The following is a 13,133-nucleotide window of genomic DNA, read 5'->3' on the forward strand; positions in this document are numbered from 1 at the left end:
TTTTATTTGCCCTGTTCTTCCACTCATTTCCTTTGAATGTGATCATGTCTGGAGCCAAACAGTGGAATCACAGAGACATAAAAGCAGTCAATATACTCCCCACATCTTGGGTTCATGGTTCCATTTTTTTAGAGAGAATATTTATCCTCCCCCATAGTGTTAAGCCCTCATGAGTCATCATGGGCTGGGGCAAGAGACAACAGTGAGAAGAAAGAGAGAGCTATCCACTTCTCTTTCTGAGTATTATGAGGCCGCTTTCCTAATCCTCCTACCTGACTTGATGTCTTCTCCTCCAGAGCTTCTTGTGTGTGCTGATGTCCACTTACAGATCTGAAATTTTGTTGAAACCAGATAAGAAAATACTGATGTTCTCAGATAGCTGCTCCATCTATTATGTCTAGGATTTATATATGCATTCAGTAAGAGAGACAAGATGAAGGATGAGCTGAAACAAAAAATAATCTCATTATTTTTCACTTTATTTCTAAAAATGTACTGTGGTTAGTACTGTTTCTGAGTCTAGTCGTTCAAAACTAACAGTTAAACCTGTCATCCATCCAATAGGCAATCACCCTACAGATGCTTATCACATCAGACCAACCAGGAATCACAAATTCATATTCAGAGAGAAGACAAGGTTTGTGGTAAGTCTGATTTATAGAAATTAATCATTGTGCTCTTCCCATTTCTATATCTTTAATGGTATCACCATATGTATCATTATATTTTAATATTAATAACAGCTATGATGACTGGTGTTTACCATGTAAGTGCTTATCTTGTTTTATATAATTTGATTGTTACTATTAACAGCATACAATAGAGTGCTATTCTTGATATGGAAAAGTTGGAATTAAAAAAATTTAATTCATAGCTCAAATATCAGACAGTTGGAAAAAAAAGGTGCCACCAAATTCAAACAGGAGTTATTTGACACCAGTATTTATTCTCTTGGTCAGTCTGTACGATTTACCTCACATGAAACTCATACTATTTCATGAGTACAATCAAGCTATGTATTGCTAAAACTAAAGTACATATTCAGCTAAATTTATAGTTCTGGCTTATTAAATCTACTCAGTTAATAAGAAGTTTTCATATTACTAAAACAACTTAAGAACTAGAGTACATCCTTATAGAAAATGTTATAAAAATTGTTGTTATACTCTACATGTAAAATATCAGTCAATTCTTGCCATACAATAAGCTCTTGCTATCTTTTCATACCTTTTCCAATTTATTTCTTTAAAGTCATTATATTAAATTATATTTGTTACGGTTTCAGGCATTATGTCCTATAGTATCCATCACATCAATAAAAAAAAGCAATAAAGATAACAGACACTTTAGTGTATTATAATACAATATGACACCCCATATAATAATGATGTTGAAGGTTTTATTCTGCCAAATGGCTGCATGGTCACTGAAGTTTGTTCAGCCAGTGATCTGTTCAGCATAATGTAACTGGAAGGTATTACTTTTGTCAAAATCTACCTTCTTCAGTTCAGTTCAGTTCAGTTCAATTCAGTCGCTCAGTCGTGTCTGACTCTTTGCGACCCCATGAATCACAGCACGGCAGGCCTCCCTGTCCATCACAAACTCCCAGAGTTCACTCAGACTCAAGTCCATCGAGTCAGTGATGTTATCCAGCCATCTCATCCGCTGGCGTCCCCTTCTCCTCCTGCCCCCAATCCCTCGCAGCATCAGAGTCTTTTCCAATGAGTCAACTCTTCGCATGAGGTGGCCAAAGTACTGGAGTTTCAGCTTTAGCATCATTCCTTCCAAAGAAATCCCAGGGCTGATCTCCTTCAGAATGGACTGGTTGGATCTCCTTGCAGTCCAAGGGACTCTCAAGAGTCTTCTCCAACACCACAGTTCAAAAGCATCAATTCTTTGGCACTCAGCCTTCTTCACAGTCCAACTCTCACATCCATACATGACCACAGGAAAAACCATAGCCTTGACTAGTCGAACCTTTGTTGGCAAAGTAATGTCTCTGCTTTTGAATATGCTATCTAGGTTCCTTCCAAGGAGTAAGCGTCTTTTAATTTCATGGCTGCAGTCACCATCTGCAGTGATTTTGGAGCCCAGAAAAATAAAGTCTGACACTGTTTCCACTGTTTCCACTGTTTCCCCATCTATTTCCCAAGAAGTGATGGGACCGGATGCCATGATCTTCGTTTTCTGAATGTTGAGCTTTAAGCCAACTTTTTCACTCTCCACTTTCACTTTCATCAAGAAGCTTTTTAGTTCCTCTTCACTTTCTGCCATAAGGGTGGTGTTATCTGCATATCTGAGGTTATTGATGTTTCTCCCGCAATCTTGATTCCAGCTTGTGTTTCTTCCAGTCCAGAATTTCTCATGATGTACTCTGCATAGAAGTTAAATAAGCAGGGTGACAATATACAGCCTTGACGTACTCCTTTTCCTATTTGGAACCAGTCTGTTGTTCCATGTCCAGTTCTAACTGTTGCTTCCTGACCTGCATACAGATTTCTCAAGAGGCAGATCAGGTGGTCTGGTATTCCCATTTCTTTCAGAATTTTCCCCAGTTGATTGTGATCCACACAGTCAAGGGCTTTGGCATAGTCAATAGAGCAGAAATAGATGTTTTTCTGGAACTCTCTTGCTTTTTCCATGATTCAGCGGATGTTAGCAATTTGATCTCTGGTTCCTCTGCCTTTTCTAAAACCAGCTTGAACATCTGGAAGTTCACGGTTCACGTATTGCTGAAGCCTGGCTTGGAGAATTTTGAGCATTACTTTACTAGCATGTGAAATGAGTGCAATTGTGTGGTAGTTTGAGCATTCTTTGGCATTGCCTTTCTTTGGGATTGGAATGAAAACTGACCTTTTCCAGTCCTGTGGCCACTGCTGAGTTTTCCAAATTTGATGGCATATTGAGTGCAGTACTTTCACAGCATCATCTTTCAGGATTTGAAAGAGCTCAACTGGAATTCCATCACCTCCACTAGCTTTGTTCATAGTGATGCTTTCTAAGGCCCACTTGACTTCACATTCCAGGATATCTGGCTCTAGGTCAGTGATCACACTATCATGATTATCTGGGTTGTGAAGATCTTTTTTGTACAGTTCTTCTGTATATTCTTGCCACCTCTTCTTAATATCTTCTGCTGCTGTTAGGTCCACACAAGTTCTGTCCTTTATCGAGCCCATCTTTGCATGAAATGTCCCCTTGGTATCTCTAATTTTCTTGAAGAGGATCTCTAGTCTTTCCCATTCTGTTGCTTTCCTCTATTTCTTTGCATTGATCACTGAGGAAGGCTTTCCTATCTCTTCTTGCCATTCTTTGGAACTCTGCATTCAGATGCTTATATTTTTCCTTTTCTCCTTTGCTTTTCGCTTCTCTTCTTTTCACAGCTATTTGTAAGGCCTCCCTAGGCTGCCATTTTGCTTTTTTGCATTTCTTTTCCATGGGGATGGTCTTGATCCCTGTCTCCTGTACAATGTCACAAACCTCATTCCATAGTTCATCAGGCACTCTATCTATCAGATCTAGGCCCTTAAATCTATTTCTCACTTCCACTGTATAATCATAAGGGATTTGATTTAGGTCATACCTGAATGGTTTAGTGATTTTCCCTACTTTCTTCAATTTAAGTCTGAATTTGGTAATAAGGAGTTCATGGTCTGAGCCACAGTCAGCTCCCCGTCTTGTTTTTGTTGACTGTATAGAGCTTCTCCATCTTTGGCTGCAAAGAACATAATCAATCTGATTTCAGTGTTGACCATTTGGTGATGTACATGTGTAGAGTCTTCTCTTGTATTGTTGAGAAGAAAGGAAAAGTTGCCCTTTCATATATGCAATATCTTTGTCTTTCTGTCTTCACACACACACACACACACACACAGGTGCATGCGCACACATAAAATATTACTGTGATTAACAGTGCAAATATGTGGTCAATGCACTTCTATTGAATTTCAATCTAGCCATTACTAGTTGACCTCGGGTAAGATATTTATTTTGATGAACATTAGTACTTTCATCTACAAAATGGTGATAATGATATTACCTTTCTCATAGTTTCGAGCACTGAATAATATATTGCATAAAAAATATCTGGCCATATGCCTAGATACTGTGTAATCTTTCTAAATTTTATTATTTATTCATATATGTTTTATTCTGAATTTTTTATGTTGCATTAGTATTTTTACTATCATTGGAGCACTGCATTATTTTCATGAAGGCACATAATTATACATATATCTAAGAGGCATGACGTTTGATTGAATAAAGGGAAAAAATGTTTTGTTATTTCTTAGGGGTTTGTCTAAGTCTGGGGTCAAAAAAATCAAATGATCTCAGAAAGTGCCAGGGAGACTGTGCACATGTGTAAGAAGGCTAGTGTAGAATAAGGGAAAGTGGTATCAACTACAGCAAACCGGTGGATACATGATCCTTGTAAAGGCATTCAGTTTTACAGATACATCTGCCTGCAGGCATTCCACCCATAACCCCTGAGTCTGCAGCTCTTGACATTAAGAGGTGTGGGAAATCCCTGATTTATACAATTAATACTATCAGTGTGATATTTGAAAAAAAAAGTGAAAGAAGAGAATAATAGAAATTGTATGTTCAAAGTTTGCACATTTTAAGTTAAAATTCATAAATTTCTCATTGTCAGTCTTTTGATGTGAGTCAGTTGTCTCTCATTTGAGTATGCAAAATAATGCCTGTCATCTTTCTGAAATAAATCACACTATATTCTACAGTTCTGATTTTTAGTTTCATGAAAATAAAATGGGAAATTGAAGTCAGTTTTGAAGTAATCTCAAGGCAGAATCTTTTTAGATTTTATGATTTTTCCTCCCAATATTAATCATACCTAATTTGGTGGCATCTTTATTTTTATTATTGTACTTGTCAAAAATTTCTAAAACTTCCAAAAGAATTTTGACAGAAGTAGCAACAGTACTTATTTGGAAGAAAATATTTAACTAAATTTTATCATTTCAATGATAATTCAAGGGAAATAAAAGTTTTGGAATGATACAACTGCCTCTATTTATATTATTTATGCTTTACCTCTCTTTATATGATTCTTTTACATATATTCTCTATATGTGTGCATGTACATGCCGAGTCTCTTCAGTTGTGTCTGACTGATTGTGACCCTATGGACTGTTGCTCGCCAGGCTCTGTGTCCATGGGATTCTCCAGGCAAGAATACTGGAGTGGAATGGCATGCCCTCCTCCAGGGAACTTCACCACCCAGGGATCAAACCTGCATCTCTTATGTCTCCTGTATTGGCTGGTGGGTTCTTTACCACTAGCTCCACTTGGGAAGCCTCTATTCTCTATGTATTCTGTTTTATATATATATATATATTTCACACACATACCTACAAATATTTACTAGGAGTGGTTTAGGAAACTAGGAATGATATTTATTATTATTAACATGATAATTATTTCCCTGTAATAATGAAACATGAAGTCAGCTTAAAACTCCACATATTTTAACTTGAAACTTCAGAAGTTACAATAATCTAAACTTTCTTTAAAATGCCTTCCATTTAAATTTAGGAGGAAGTCAGGCCAATTTTGGGCTTCCCTGGTGGCTCAGATGTTAAAGAATCCACCTGCAATGCGGGAGACCTGGGTTCGATCCCTGGGTCAGGAAAATCCCCTGGAGGAGGGCTTGGCAACCCACTGCAATATTCTTGCCTGGAGAATCCCCATGGACAGAGAAGCCTGGTAGGTTACAATTCATAGTGTTGCAAAGAGTCAGGTACGACTGAGCAACTTAGCACAGCACAGCACATGCCAATTTTATTTCAAAACATTTAATTCAAACAATCACTCTTTTTCAGGTTTATAAGACTTGTCAGTTAATAAACAGCATTTTATTAAACACTATCTGTTAGACGCTGTGCTAGTCTCTGAGCACACCACAGTGGAGAAGGTAGAATTAGCTCCTGACCTTGTGGTACTTACAGGAAGAATGCTGTTAAAGAAATAATTATAAGAGCTAAATGTGATATGGAGAAGTACAGGATGATTTGGTAGTCTGAAATATGAGACTTAAAGGGGATGTTAAAGACTGTATCTATACCTAAAATCTCTACTAAGTGGTATTTTGGCCTATGATTGAACTCTTGTGATGGAAAATCCATGGTCAGTTAATTAGTCCATTTGTTCCTGAAGAAAAAATCAACAATTTGTAGCCTAGCAAACTTGAATTTTCTCACTCACTTGGGCTTCCCCACTCATTTGAGTACAGTGCTGAGACAGATGACAAAATGCCTGAAAAAAAGATTTGTGTGCCAGTACATGCTATAGTTCTTAAATTCCTTGACTCTTGTGAAAATAAATTTTCGATACTATAGCAGGTTCCACTGCTATGTCAACATTTTAGAGATGGGGCTTTTTCCTATGTGTCTGATCTCTAAATCATATATCTGAGGACCAAATTTTTTTTCTTAAATCATTTATCCCTTGTAGCACTTTGACCATGTCATATTCTTTATATAAAAGGTCCTGATTCTCTAGCTTTCCTAATGCCACAGTGGTAGGACTGCAATGTCAGATTCAAATTTGTTATTTCTCTCTTGATTGTCTCAGTCAGAGATGAATAAAGTATGTGGTGCTCATATGTAGTGACCTTGCAAAAGAATTTGTTCTGTTGCCCCAAACAACAGTCATTTGTTGTTTGGAGTGAGTCATTAATTTTCTCTGACAGATTGAAGATGGTATGGGAATTAAGGTGCAGCCTACAGACCACCTGTCTCAGATGACTTAACCAATGACATCATTTTGCTTTTACTGTCCAATCACATTTGTTCTAATCTCTGACCAGTGCATGCTAGCTCCAGAAGATACTTTTCCAAATGACCTGAATCAAGACTAATAACATTTATATCTGAGTTTTCCATCTGTCCTGCATGATAAATAGAGACTGAACCTGATTAATATTTTACAGTCTGCATTCACAACTACTTGGGAGAAATAACCAAAAAGTCATAATTCATTGAGTAGGACCTGTTTTGTGTGTGTTTTAAATTCTTTTTCTCTCTCTTAGAAATTTGCATCTTTATATTTGGGAAGAGCCCCAGTAAATAAGAAACTCCCCTTCTCCATGTATCTTTCCAGTTTATTGCAATTATGTTGGCTGTATTGTATCTTAATTTTAAGCTGTTTCACCAAGTATTATGTTATTTGTTTAATAGCCTCACCAAAATGATAATATTGGTATGAATGAAGGGTAGTCCAGCAGCACTCAGGACCGCTGAGGGTAGCATGCTAATCCAACATAAATGAATCTGGGAAAGATAAGATAGATCTGCTTTATTTCGTTCAGAAAATAAGCCATTACAGAAAAGTTTTAAGGTTATTTAGGTGTATATACACTTCTCATAAATGGAAGGAATGTATTAATGAAAAGAGAGAAAGAGAGAGGGAGCATAAATCCAATTATTATTATTTATTTACCACTGATGTCTGGTAGTAAAGTGGTCATTATTTAATCTAGTAACCAATTTACATTTAATGAGGGCTCACTATATTTAAGACAGTGAGAATAAGGTATACTGCCTGCAGCATATCTTAAAGGCTCACACAATTAAGTTGAGAACACAAATATTTATCGGTTTAAGAAGAGTCTACAGGATATGTGAACAGACTGATGAAACTAACACCAGAGAATCAAGAGAGCCCTCTCTGAGGGAACAATGGCTAGACTGAGATCTGAAGGGTAAACAGAACTTTAGTGACTCATCTGTACATGCCTAGCACCTCTCAGATGGTAAAGAATCTGCCATGTGGGAGACCCGAGTTCAATCCCTGGGTCAGAAAGATCCCCTGGAAAAGGAAATGTCAACCCACTCAATATTTTTGTCTGGAGAATTCCATGGACAGAGGAGCCTGGCAGGCTGCAGTCCCTGAGGTCGCAGTCGGACATGACTGAGCCACTAACACTTTCCCTTTTACTTATCATATGCATTCAGAGATATACCTTTCTCCATCAGCGATGGCACTCTTCCCTATCCCAGCAGAAAGTTCTGGCTCTGGGTCTGAACCCAGATTATAAAGTAAGAATATCCTGAGCTTACCTCCTCTCATGGGCACACCAGCATTGCCACTACTTACAGAGCAACCTTCTCTGAGAATGACCTGAAGATTAGCAGAAAAAATGTTCCGCAACAATACATATAAAGAAAAGGCCACAACAAGATAGGTAGGCTGCTGCTGCTAAGTCACTTCAGTCGTGTCCAACTCTGTGTGACCCCATCGATGGCAGACCACCAGGCTCTTCTGTCCATGGGATTCTCCAAGCAAGAATACTGGAGTGGGTTGCCATTTCCTTCTCCAAAGATAGGTAGGAGGGGTGGAGATATGGTCTAGTCAGGACCCGTATCCCCAGTACTGTGAACCAGAAAAGTGGAAGAAAAGTCACAACTACAAAGTTCTTTCTTGAGGAGCAAGGCGTCTGACCCTCACTCAGGCTCAACAGCCTGGGGGTCTGTACCAGGAATATGAGCCCCCAAAATGTTGGGCTTTGAAAACTAAGCAGGGCTTGGGTTCAGACAGCCAAACAACTGTGGGAAACTGAGATTCCACTCTTAAAGGGCACATGCAAAAGTTCACTCAATCTGAGTCTCAATGTAGAGGTAGCAATTTGAAAGGTGCCACTTGCTTCCCTGGTGGGTCAGAGGTTAAAGCGTCTGCCTGGAATGCGGGAGACCAGGGTTTGATCCCTGGGTAGGGAAGATCCCCTGGAGAAGGAAATGGCAACCCACTCCAGTACTCTTGCCTGAAGAATCCCATGGAGGGAGGAGCCTGGTAGGCTACAGTCCATGTGGTCGCAAAGAGTCGGACATGACTTCACTTTCACTTTCACTTGCTAAACTTGAAGAGAGATAGGAGGCAGCTGTAACACTCCCTGGGGACTGAGATTCTGGCAGCAGTAATTTTTGTGATCTTATTCTACTTTGCAGACAGCTATACTAGAGGAGTGCCATTTTGAAATACTCCTTCTAGACTATTACTTCCAGGGGCCTGTGGCACCAACCAGTTCCTGCAGTGGTTATGCAACACCAGGTCTCATAGTCAGTTGTGCTAGGGGCTTGCCTTGCCTACCAGGACCTCTGCAGTGGTTGTGAACTGGGGATTTCTGCCCCCTAGCAGCAGTAACATACCATTGTTCCTTATACGGAGTCACATTGAGGGCCTACCCTACTTGATACATGAATGTACATGAATGTACCTACAGTCATGCACTGCTGGGCATTGCAGCCAGCTGGGCCAGGAGTCAGCCCTGAATACCAGAGTGACTGTAGCAGTCAGCACCACCACAACAGAAAGGTGCATACAGCTCACATTGGGAATACCTGTTACACATCTGGCTCTGGTGGCCAGAGCGGGGTGTGCTTCTGGGTCCTAGAGGACATCTACTACATAAGACCACTTCTCCAAGGTTGAGAGATATAACTTACCTACCAAATACAAAGAAGTAAACAGAGAGACTTCTCTGTTGGCTCAGACGGTAAAGCGTCTGTCTACAATGCAGGAGACCTGGGTTCGATCCCTGGGTGGGGAAGATCCCCTGGAGAAGGAAATGGCAACCCACTCCCGTACTATTGCCTGGAAAATCCCACAGATGGAGGAGCCTGGTAGGCTACAGTCCATGGGGTCGCAAAGAGTTGGACACGACTGAGCGACTTCACTTAAGTCTTAAATACAGAGAATTAGGCAAAATGAGGAGACAGAAGAATATGTTCCAAATGAAAGACCAAGACAAAACCTCAGAAAAAGGACTAAACAAAATGGAAATATTTTGATCTACTCAATAAAAAGTTCAGGATAATTGTCATAAATATGGTCACAAAACTTGGGATAAAAATGGATGAACACTGTGAGAATTTCAACAAAGAGATAAAAAATGTATAAAGAATCAACCAGAACTGAAGAATACAACTAAAGTAAAAAGTACACTAAAGGGAATCAACAGTAAATTAGATGATATAGAAGAATGAACCAGAAATCTAGAAGACAAGAGTAGTGAAAATAATGGAAGCTGAAAAGAAAAAAGTATGAGAAAAATGAATATAGTTTAAAGGACCTTCGGGATAACATCAAGTGCAGAAATACTCACATTATAGGGGTCTTGGAAGGAGAAGAGATAGAGAAAGGGGCAGAGAACTTTTTGAAGAAATAATAGCTGAAAACATCTGTAACCTGGCAAGGAAACAGACATCTAGGTCCAAGAAACACAGAGAGTCCCAAACAAGATGAATCTAGAGGTCCCCACCAAGACATACTATAATTAAAATGAAAAAAGCAAAGGTAAAGAAACTAACAGTGGCAATGGAGACACAGCTAGTTATGTACAAGGGAGCTCCCAGAATACAATAAACTGACTTTTCAGCAGAAACTTTGCAGGTTAGAAGGAAGTGGAATGATATGATAGGGAAAAAATTGACAACCAAGAGTACCTGACTTGGCAAGATTATCATTTAGAGTTTTATATACAAGCAAAAGCTGAAGGAGTTCATCACCACTAAACTGGCCTTACAAGAAATGTTAAAAGGATTATTCTAAGTGGAGAAGAGATGGCTACAACTGGAAATAAGAAAATTATGAAAGAAAAAAATCTCATGTAGAGGCAAACCTATAGTAACATTATAAAACTAGTAAGAAGGTTAAAAGACAAAAGTAGTAAAAATTGTCCAAATCTATAATAACCACTTACAGAATATGCAAAATAAAAACATGTAAAATATAACATAAAAAATATAAAAACTTGGGGGGGGTATGAAAATATAAGGCTTTTAAAATGCATTTCAACTTAAAAGATAGACAGCCTAAAAAGGACAACCACATATATATGGTTATAACCTACAACCATATAATATATAACCTGTATATGTGAATATATATATACACACATGTAAAACATGTATGTGTGTGTATATATACACACACATATATATATAGGTTTTAGGTTGTTTTTATGTCATTATTTATAAACTTCATGGTAATCACAAACCAAAAGTCTACAGTAGATACACAAGCATTAAAAGGAAAGGAATTCAGTTATGACATTAGAGATAGTCATCAAGTCACAAGGGAAGAGAGAAAGAGAAGAAAGAGAGAACTATGAAAAGAATTTTAAAAACCCATTTAACAGTACTACCCAAAGCAGTCTACAAATTCAGTGTAATCTCTATCAAATGACCAATGGAAATTTTCATAGAACAAAATTTTTTTTACAACTTATATAGAAATACAAAAAATCCTATATAGCCAAAGCAATCTTGAGAAAGAAAATGGAGCTTGAGGAATCAGGCTCCCTGACTTCAGACTACAATACAAAGCTACAGTAATCAAGACAGTATGGTACTGGCATATTACCAAAAAAATGGATCGATGGAACCGTATAGAAAGCCCATAGATAAACCCATATACATAATCTGTGACAAAGAATGCAAGAATATACGATAGAGAAAAGACAGTCTCACCAATAAGTGGTGCTGGTAAAACTGGATAGCTACATGTAAAAGAATGAAATTAGAACACTCTCTAACACCATACACACACACACACACACACCTCAGAATGGATTAAAGACATAAAAGTAAGCCAGACACTAAAGCTCTTAGAGGAAAACACAGGCATAACACTCTCTGACATAAATTGCAGCAAGATCTTTTGTAACCCATGTCCTGGAGTAATGAAAATAAAAACAAAATAAACAAAAGGGACCTAATTAAATGTTTTTTTTTCAGAACAAAAGAAACTATAAACAAAACAAAAAGACAATCTTCAGAATGAGAGAAAATATTTTCAAATGAGGCAACTGATGAAAGATTAATCTCTAAAATATACAAACAGCACATGCAGCTCAATAATAAAAAGAACAACCTGGTGAAAAAATGGCAGAAGACCTAAATAGATATTTCACCAAAGAAGACACACAGATGGAAAACAAACACATGAAAAGCTTCTCAATATCACTAATTATTAGAGAGTTGCAAATCAAAACTACAATGAGGTATCACCTCACACTGATCAGAATGGTTGTCATCAAAAAATCTATAAGCAATAAATGCTACAGAGGATGTGGAGAAAAGGGAACCCTCTTACACTATTGGTGAGAATATAAATTTGTGTGGCCACTATGGTAGACAGCATAGAGATTCTTCAAAAAATTAAAAATAGAACTACCATACCACCCACCAATTCCACTCTTTGACATCTATACAAAGAAACAAAACTCACTAATTTGAAGAAATATATGACCTCTTTGTTCATCACAGTGGTTTATTGTTGCCAAAACTTGGAGGTCACCTAAGTGTTCACTGATAGGTGAATGGATAAAGAAGATGCTATTAATATAAGAAATGAAATATTAGTCATGAGAAAGAATGAAATCTTTCCATTTACAACAACATGGATGGATCGAGAATGTATTAAGCAAAGTGAAATAAGTCAGACAGAGAAAGACAAATCCTGTATAATTTCACTTGTATGTGGAACATAAGAACAAATCAACAAACAAAACAAAGCAGAAACAGACTCATAGATACAGGTAACAAACTGGTGGGTTGCCAGAAGAGAGGCGGGTGGAGGAATGGATAAGATTGGCAAAGGAGATGAATAAGTATAAACTTTTGCACAGCACAGCATTTACACTCAGTTGTGTCTGACTCTTTGCGACCCTGTTGACTATAGAGTCCATGGAATTCTCCAGACCAGAATACTGAAGTGGGTAGCCTTTCCCTTCTCCAGGCGATCTTCCCAACCCAGGAATTGAACGCAAGTCTCCTGCATTACAGCCAGATTCTTTACCAGCTGAAACACAGGGAAGCCCACAAATACTGTAGTGGGTAGCCTATCCCTTCTCCAGCAGATCTTCCCAACCCAGGAATAGAACCAGGGTCTCCTGCATTGCAGGTGGATATTTTACCAACTGAACTTTCAGGGAAGCCCAGTACAAACTTCTAGTTATATAATAAGTAAGTCCTGGGGAGGTAATGTACAGCATAGGGAATATAATCAACAATAATTTAAAACTTTGTATGGTGATAGACCGTTACTAGACTTATGGAGGTCATTTCATAATGTGTATGTGTTGAACAACTATGTTGTACACCTGCAACAAA

At 38.1% G+C, this 13,133-nt stretch overlaps 1 long non-coding RNA gene across 1 annotated transcript in view; it reads left to right on the forward strand.

Moving 5' to 3' along the window:
• Positions 1-13,133, forward strand: part of LOC133233613 (uncharacterized) — a 137,311-nt gene that overhangs the window by 33,077 nt on the left and 91,101 nt on the right. The window contains exon 4 of the long non-coding RNA XR_009731781.1: positions 565-644. This is a non-coding gene — a long non-coding RNA (uncharacterized LOC133233613). The remainder of the gene's footprint in view (positions 1-564; positions 645-13,133) is intronic.

Source organism: Bos javanicus, chromosome 20 (genome assembly GCF_032452875.1).
Source record: "Bos javanicus breed banteng chromosome 20, ARS-OSU_banteng_1.0, whole genome shotgun sequence".
Classification (NCBI taxonomy): Eukaryota; Metazoa; Chordata; class Mammalia; order Artiodactyla; family Bovidae; genus Bos; species Bos javanicus.